The 7,781-nt window shown below is 41.9% G+C and overlaps 1 pseudogene; it reads right to left on the bottom strand.

Annotated features, from left to right (window-relative positions):
• Positions 1 to 4,004: 4,004 nt before the first annotated feature.
• Positions 4,005 to 5,852, bottom strand: LOC147333717 (E3 ubiquitin-protein ligase TRIM21-like; annotated as a pseudogene).
• Between the last annotated feature and the right edge of the window lie 1,929 nt (positions 5,853 to 7,781).

Raw genomic sequence — 7,781 nt, 5'->3', positions numbered from 1 at the left:
CATCTGATTAAAACCACATACTGTGTATGCTACAATTGTTTATAGTGTATTATCTTACTTTTTTTAATTGATTGTACTTATTTGTATTTTTGTATTTCCTTCTGATATCTGTACCTGAGCTGTCGTGGGATCAATAAAGTCTTATCTTATCTTATCTTATCTTAACAAGGAGACTGGAGACAAGAAGTGAGGATGTGTGAGTGGGGAAGACATGGTGGAAGGAGGAAGGAGAGAATGAGGCATAAAGAGGGAACAGAAATAAGGAACCTAATTTATTAAAAATTAAGGGCGCGAGGAGAGAACAAAAGAGAGGAGGCAAGAAGAGACAACAGGGATGGAGATGAGGAGTCTGTAAGTGTGAATAAAGTGATAGAAGAAGAGTCACGTGATGATGTACGTCCTTCCTTTAGAGGTTTGTGTTAAACATGCTCGGTTTGAGCTCAGCTTTTTAATTCTTTAGACAAACATAGAAAATCACAGCATGACAAAAAACATCACAGCCTTTGTTTTCAATCATGTGACTCTGACGCCCTCTGCTGGTCAGTGCTGACATCACATGGCTCAGAGACGAACAGTTTGTTTGGATTCAGGTTTATTTCTGCTGATGATGTCATCGCTCACCTCTGTGTCTGATAGATGGGACAGGTTACTGTTAATGTTTGTCTGACTGAAAGCCTAAACATTTATTCTTTACTGATGTTTAGTAACTTTAGTTACTTGATGTCGGTGAAATCTGTAGCTGGAGTGTCTGAGAGTGCATAAATGATTAGAGTATTGATCTGATGATGATCAGCACTCTCAGAGCGATGCCTCTTCATGAAGGAGGAAACAGGAAGTCTTCCTCATGCTCTGCCTCCACGACCCGACTCTGGATACGAGGAAGAGAAGGAAGGAGGAAGCTGCTGTGTGGAGATGTTCCGATGGTGAGGTGTCACAGAGTGACACGGGATCCACAGCAGCTCTGACTGCAGTTTCCTGTTTACACATAAAGGCCTCCCACCTGTGGCTGCACATGCTGCAAATTTTTGTTGCCTAACAAAAAGCGTGAGAACCACTGTTGTATTGTACTTTGCACACCTCTGTTGCTTGTGAAGCTTGCACACAAGAATTTCACTCACATGTGCTGTACCAATGTACCTGCACATGTGATGTGACAATAAAAGTGATTTGATTTGAAACAAATGTGGTTGAATTACAACACTGCACGGTGCTTTAAAAACCTACAGCCACTTATGGCAAATCCTTGGTTGCAGTTGTTGCTGCTCAGTTAGCTCAACCAGTTATTATGTTTAGGGATTAATCACTTTTTCACACATGGCCATGAAGGCTTGTATTTTTCCTCTTAATAACAAACACCTTCATTTAGAAACAGAGTTTTGTGTTTGCTTGTGTTATCTTTGTCTAATATTAACATTTATGTGATGATCTGAAACATTAAAGTGTGACAAGCACAAAAAAATAGAAAAACAATTTTTACTATACTCTGTAGTACATCGAGTTCTGCCATGGACACATGCCTTCTTGTAAATCAGCTGTGTTTACATATCTAACTGAGGCCCTCATGAAGACTCGCTGATTGGTCGATTCATTGTTATGTTAGATGCAAGGATTTCCTGTGACTAACCACAAAAGCTCAAAGCCAAACTGCAACTTCTCACATTGTTACTGACTGCAGTGTGCTGCTCTCTTCACTTTCAGCCTCAGCAGAAATTCAGTGTAAGTTATTTTAATTTATCTCATGAATTAAGCTAAAGTCACTTTCTTCCTCTGGTCACCATTTTTATTCTTTAAGATAAGACACAGAAAATGTAGTTATTTTAAATAGATGTGGTAATATAATATTATTTAATAATTATACAGGTGAGGTTGCTGAATGACTTCCTGTCCCATCTGCTTGATGTGACCTTAGCTTTGGGTGTTACTTCATCATTACACAGTCTGCTGATTATTGAGCCAGTTTCAGTGCATCCGATCATATTATATTTAGATGAATAGAGAATAACTTATATCATTTATATGTATCATGTCTAACATAATTGTTTCAGATAATCTGATCTGCTGAATGCAGGGTTTTAGTTTAAATACATTCAAGTCTGATAATAGGCATTAATAACCAAAAAAAGTCTGACAGGAGTCACTTTTGGATTTTCACAAAATAAAAACAAATTAGCTTTTTTCAGACTGTTAAGGGACAAGATTTCTACTTTGATTGTAAATCATAATTTTACGTTTTTTTCCTTTTAAATTCATATTCAAATAATATTATTCTTCATGTCTCGGTTAGAATATTATTTAAAGACACATTTGAAACTGCAGTGTGTAAATCAACTTTTATATAAATAAACCCTTTTTACCTTTTCCACTTACAGAGAGGTTGTCACAGCAGGTAACTCCTCATGTTTCCTGTGGCAGAGTTTTACACAAGATGCTCTTCTGAATGTTGCATCCAAATCATAATCCAGTTGTTCACTTTATCATATTGCTACAGGAACAAACGTGATCTTTTACACAGTTTATATCTGAATAATAAACTTTACTGAAACATCATGACAGTGGGTTTTTTTTGTGTAATCATGAATTTTAGCGCTGCTTGCAGATCAGCTGCTGTGACAGCTAACCTTCAAACATCTTTATCTGAACTTTAAACTTTTTTGTTGATAATTATCTTTTGCATCTTAAGTTTAATTAAGAACAAGCATAAATGCCGTGTGATCACAAGTATGTGTATAAAACATCCTGGGTCTGCACAGAGGCGTCGTGGTGGGACACGTCTGTAACAGCTCACCAAGGAGGTGCCTCCTGATCAGAAATGACCTAAACAGACTCCTTTCTATGTGGATAAAAATACAAAAACTAGTTGCTGAAACCATAAACATGTTTATGTAACTGCAGCTAAAATTAAATTTATGCTTTGAACAATATTAAAACTGCTGCCTCGTCATTAGTGCCCAGACCTACTGTAGTTTTACAATTATCACTGAGGGGAACTCTGCTGCTTAGTTAAGTTGTTGGGTAACAGTACATCTAACAATGCCCCCTGAGCTCAATCACATGGTTCAATTTGTGAGAATATATTTTATGTAAGTTATGCTGTTGTAATAATCATTTTCTATGATCATGTGACAGTCCTCATCTGTTATTACTCGTAACTTCATTATGTGGGTATATATTGTGGTTCTTCTCTGTCATTTGAGAACTACTCAGTCTATTGTTATTTCATTCTGTTATTTTCGGTCAGTATGTTAACAGAGTTTACACTGATTAAAAAACATCTCTTGGTTTGTGGTTAGGCTGTGAATGTGTTGTTGCTGCATCGTTGCCTCAGGGGGAAAGTTGTGTGTGTGTTATGCAGACTAGCAGAGACTGCAGCTGTCAGCAGCCACACACACTTTCTATTCTTCAAATCAAATCACAGTGAAACATGTTCACTGACAGCTCAGCTTCAGCATCGTCTTCATGCTGTGACTGCAGCCGTTCAACTCTGTTTGTCTTTAACCCAAATCATCACAACATGCAAATATAATCATCAAAATGATGTGACTGGAAGGATGCAGCAGTCTGTGCTCCACCTTTCTCCTCCACACCTGCAGGTGGAGAACATGGATGCATGAATCTCTACAGAGTTCTTTGAATATTATCCGTCTCATCAGTTTTCAGTGAACAAAACTCCTCACAGAGCCAAAATAAGCAGTTTGTATCCAACATAACTCAGCTGGACTCTGATGCTCCGTATAACAGCCACACATGAGTCTGGATTCACTCAAAGCATTGAACAAACTTTATTGGAAATGAAGCTTTTGGACATTTGTTCTCTGATATTTGCTCTTCAGCTCGAGTCTCCATCAGTGGGAACATTTCCTGATTCAACTTTTCTTCTGTTCAAATCAAACTCCATGAGAATCAAAGTGTGAATCAGAGTCCTGATGATCAGATTCTATAGAAACATGGAGACTGTAGAGGATTTACACTCAACATGTTCATTTGTTCCCTTCAAGAAAAATCAATCATTCATCCAATAAAATCAGTCATTGATCAGTTTGATTGACAGGACAGATGATCAGAGGTGCAGAGTTTTTACCTCCATCATTGAAACAGGGACTGAAGTATGGGTGGAGTTTGTGAGTGAAGGAGCAGCCAGTAAAGGAGTAGATCAGAGCTGCAGCACCTACATCATAAAAGGAGACCAGACCCTCATCATAATCCACAAACACCCCCACCTTCTCAGGACCAGGATGAAGACAGAGGGGGACTGAAGGGTCAGCAGCAGCTTCGTACTCATTTCTATTTCTCAGCACTACAGTCCAGAAACCATCCTGAGGTCTCAGTGTGATTTGTCCCTTCCTGTTGATCGACTCTGTGGCCACTCCTAAAGTCCACTCAGTCTTTCCTTTAACCTGAACCTCAAAGTAAAATCTGCCTGAAGAGAAACTCTGCTCTCCTAAAACATTAACACACAGAGAAAATCTCTCTGGGTTGTCTGGAAGTTTCTTCCTCACATCACTAGCATAAACTTGTTTTCCATCATCAGACAGGATGAGAGCAGGATGAGCTGTATCAGGATCCAGAGTCACATCCACCTCATGCTGCTGCACCCTCTGCAGCTCAGCCTCTAACAGCTTCTTCTTCATGGGTTTCCAGACTGTCTCCTCCAGCTGAGCCACAGCTCTCCCCACAGTCCCCTCATATGATGGTGGATGAACTCTGACCTCTGTCCAGTCCTTGCCGGGTGGAGCAGCTTTCAGGGAGGAGAAGCTTTGGAGGAGGTGGAGGTGGTCTTCAGAGCGTGAGAGCTGCTCCACCTCAGAGCTTCTCTCCATCAGCTCAGAGATTTCCTGTTCCAGATCTTTGATGAGACCTTCAGCCTGTTTCTCTGTAGCTTCCTGTTTGTCTTCGATCTCCTTCATGAGCTCCTTCAGGCGTCTCTCAACAGACTCCATCAGAGCCGTGAGGACCTGAACACCTTCTGCTTTCTGTCTGTCTGCAGCATCTTTACTCATCTTCACCGACTCTGTGATCTCCTGAATCTTCAGTCGTCTCTTCTGGATCATCTGCTGAATCTCAGCCTCTGTCTTCTCCAGCTCTGCCTTCTTTCCTTCATATTCTTCTCTCAGAGGAACAAACTCGTGGTTCTTGTGCTCTAAAACAGGGCAGAGCACGCAGACACATGTCTGGTCGGTCTTACAGAACAGCTCCAGGAGTTTATCGTGCTTCGTGCACATCCTGCCTTCCAGGTTCTCCACAGCATCAACCAGCTGATGTCTTTTCAGACGCTTCAGTGTCAGATGAGGCTCCAGGTGAGTCTGACAGTAGGAGGTCTGACACACCAGGCAGGACTTCAGGGCCTTCAGTCTGGTTCCAGTGCAGACGTCACAGGGAACTTCTCCTGGTTTGGCAGCTTGTTGCTCTGAGCTGCTGCTGCTGGCTTTCTGCTGAGCTTCACGTCTGAACTGAGCAACCATCTCAGAGAACAAAGTGTTGATCTTCAGCTGAGGTCGAGTGTAGAAAGTCTCTTTACACATGGGACACTGACAGCTCTGACTCATGTCCCAGTGCTGACTGATGCAGGTTTTGCAGAAGTTGTGTCCACATGGTGTAGAGACTGGATCAGTGAACACATCCAGACAGATGGAGCACAGAAACTGATCTTCAGATCGCAGATTGCTGGCAGCAGACATGTCTGCACTCTGAGGGAGAAAGAAGAGAAACATTTGATTCAAAATTCACTTTAAATTTCATTTTTACAAAGAGAGAAACAAGCGTCAGTAGTCTGAGGAGCTTGGAGAGAAAAGCGTCTGGACTTCTTTAAGTTTCTTTTCATCACAGAAGCTTCTTCACCTCATCCTCAACACGGACCAAGGAATGAATACTGCACTTTTGGAAGAACTCCCTCCCCTGCAACCTCTTATCGTCAAAGGGACGGAGGTGGAGAGGGCAAACAGCCACAGATTCCTGGGACTGCAGGTTACATCAGACCTGAGCTGGACTCTCAACACTACAGCAACTGTGGAAAAAGCCCAGCAAAGGCTTTATTTCATTCGGCTGCTCAGGAAAGCTGGCATGAACCACCACCCTCTCACCCAGGCCTGCAGAGGACTGATAGACAGCATCCTCACCGCAGGCATCACTGTCTGGTATGGAAACACTACACAGACAGAGAGGAAGGCTCTGCAGAGTCAGAAAGTCTGCAGAGAGGATTATGGGAACAACACTTGCATCCATGGACCTGCACATACAAAGCTGCACATACAATCTCAGACACAACAGAGCGGACAGCAGCATCACACACAGAACACGATTCTTCAACAGCTTCTTCCCCACAACTGTCAGACTGACGGCAAACAAAAACACACTGAACACTTAAAATAACACAGCACTACTTAACCTCACTTTGAATGTATCATCGGTTCACTGACCATCGGGCAATACACTCACAACAGACTTGTGAAACAGATCTGTGGAACAAATGTGCAACACTGTGAGTGCGATAAGAGGTAGAGAACTACACACTCTCTGTACATTTTCTTCTTTTTCTTTGTATATAGAAAATAGTACGACTACCCTACTCCGGACTTCATTTCTATCCTTCTGCTTTTTCTGTCTTTATATTGTTAAAGTGTGATTTGACTTGGAAAGCTCTGCACAAGTATTCCACTGTGCATGGACTGTTGGTCCTGTGTGCAAATGTCAAAATAAAAATCTTGAACCTTCAGTTGTCAGAGTAACTGGTGGAGACCCAGCAACACACTCAGACACAAACTGGTTCATCTGAAACACAAACTGAACAACGTCGTGTCTGCTGTACAGTGCAGCGTCCAGATGAACAGGATCAACAGGATGAACATCTTTTTAACAGTCGTTACAAAGATGTGAAGTTGTTTGGCTGACACAGACAAACAGTATCCCACATTCTTGATTTTTAGCTCACAAACACGTCTTATAAGGACTTATTGATCCTGAAATGTTGGAGGTTTTAGCTCTTTAAACAGTAAAGTTACAGGAGGATACAGATAATTATCAGGAAAATGTCCTCGGTTTGTTAAAATGATCCCGTCCGATAACACACGAGAACAATAAATGTATCATTTTCTGTTGTAACCCACAAACTGAACGGTCACACTCATCTTTCATGTTGTCACTAAAACATCACTCCTTCCACGTCTAGTTGGTCGTGATGGAGGCGGAGTGCGTTGGGTCCGCTTTCCCTGCCCAGCCGATGTTCCTGACGCAGGGAAACAGATCCTGTTGGGGATCCCTACCTTGGCACAACACCTGCCATGGTCTTTGCACACTCACCACAGTAAATGCATCATGTTGTCAGCTTTACAGTATCATAGTCAGAGAAACTGGTCAGGCCGCTCTCTTCCAAATGTCTACACTTCACCCTTTTACTGTCAGTGGGCTCAGAGTCCATCTAATGTGGCTCATTATCTGATGCCGTCTGCAGACCAGTGTTAGACACTGAGAGGTTGATGGCTCCGTGTCAGAGCACCGGCCTTAACGAAAAAGTTATCAATCGTTCTTTTCATCTTTTCTCATTACCCACAGCTACATCCACTCCTATCACGCTGCTCACCTCTGCTGCGACGATTCAAACAGCCGGAAAGTAAATAATTTGGAGACGGTGCGTTTGTGTCACAGTGAACAGTGAAAACAGAGACTTTCTAAAACAATGATGCATGTTAGTCATGTGATGCAGGCATGTGACCAATTAAACAAAGATAGTGGAGAGCATTATACAGCAGCAGTTTTGACAGTCCTATTAAAGATGAATATCAGTCTGC

Source organism: Aulonocara sp. 'chitande type north' Nkhata Bay, linkage group LG3, assembly GCF_057382095.1.
Source record: "Aulonocara sp. 'chitande type north' Nkhata Bay isolate Kocher_YH1m ecotype deep benthic linkage group LG3, A_spYH_male_GT1.1, whole genome shotgun sequence".
Lineage (NCBI taxonomy): Eukaryota > Metazoa > Chordata > Actinopteri > Cichliformes > Cichlidae > Aulonocara > Aulonocara sp. 'chitande type north' Nkhata Bay.
The sequence above is the reverse complement of the archived record's forward strand: the minus strand, read 5'-3'. Positions and strand labels throughout refer to the sequence as shown.